Consider the following 1,300-nt stretch of genomic DNA (forward strand, 5'->3'; position numbering starts at 1 on the left):
CCGCCCCGCCTCTCCAGAAGCCCGAGAAACTCCTGCCCCCCGCCCCGGGGTGTCCCCGCGTGAGTCACCTGGGCATTTCGGAAGCTGGACTCAACGTCACATCCATGTGGAAATCGCAGTGATGGGAACTGGAAATGAAATAGGGTCTTTTTCTCAGCCGTTTTTCTGCAGAAAATCATCAACTGTGGAGAACAAGAAGGGAAATCATAAAGAAAGAAAACCCTAAAAACCACCACAGGCCTCCGCTGGATTTGCAAAGCTTGGACTGCGCACGTGATGAGCTCGTAGGGGAGCGCCCAACTCTGGGCCCCCGGGGGGATTTCGAGAAAAATATGCAGTCACAGCCCTTGGTCCCTGTCCGCAGCATTCGTGCCAGCCCCGGACCCGAGGCTGGTGAGATGCCGTTTCGAAGTGACGTCAGATCTCGTGGCCCTGCAGCCTCGAAATTCGCAGGGGCAAAGCCAGTCTTAGATAAAATTAGGAATCAGATAAAATTAGGAGTCAGAACCACTATCAACCCCGGGCTTCACTTGACTGATTTTCCATCTCCATTTCTGCGTACCAGGGGTCTGGGGGGCATCCCATTCAGGTAGCATTTCAGTTGAGAAATCACTTCTAGTCCCTTACTGTCCTTGCCACGTCCCCCTAAGATCTTATTAGGAGTCTTTTTAGAGGTGCTGATGGCAGTTCACCCCAAGATGCCAATGGCTGATAAGACTTATTACCCTCCCCCCCTCACACCCCCTTATTAAATAGCATTCTAAGGGCAGTGTCTTCACCTAGAGGGTGTCCTGTAGAAATAGGTGTCAGCCACCTTGGCTATGCAGGAACGTGAGTTGTGGAGAGGGGGCACTAGGTCCTTTTGCTGTCTTGGTCTCCCCCTTGGCTCGGCTTATTTTCTAGAATGACTAGACTAGAACCAGACTGAAGTATTCTGTACCACTGCCCCCTTGTAGGCTTAGGTATACTTGTCAGGCCATATATCTCAAGTTTTGAATTATAAAAATATACTCCTCTCTCCAGTAAGAACCTGCAGAGCCTGGGCTGGAGGCTGCGTGGAGTGTGGTACTTTTCCGGTGGCACTTAGAAGAGGGAGTCAGTAGTGACCAAGGTCCCAGGGCTGGTGCTGGTCATTTGAAACCAGTGGCTGGAGTTTCTTCCAACTCCAAACCGCCTGGTATTTGTCGTCCTCTCATTCACAAATGTTTTCAGCTGCTAACACTCAAACAATTGATAGTCAAGCTAGTAATATAATACTGATAACGGTGATGACGATGCTTATGAAGTCCTTACTATATGC

Source organism: Neophocaena asiaeorientalis, unplaced genomic scaffold, assembly GCF_003031525.2.
Source record: "Neophocaena asiaeorientalis asiaeorientalis breed wild unplaced genomic scaffold, Neophocaena_asiaeorientalis_V1.1 scaffold5, whole genome shotgun sequence".
Lineage (NCBI taxonomy): Eukaryota > Metazoa > Chordata > Mammalia > Artiodactyla > Phocoenidae > Neophocaena > Neophocaena asiaeorientalis.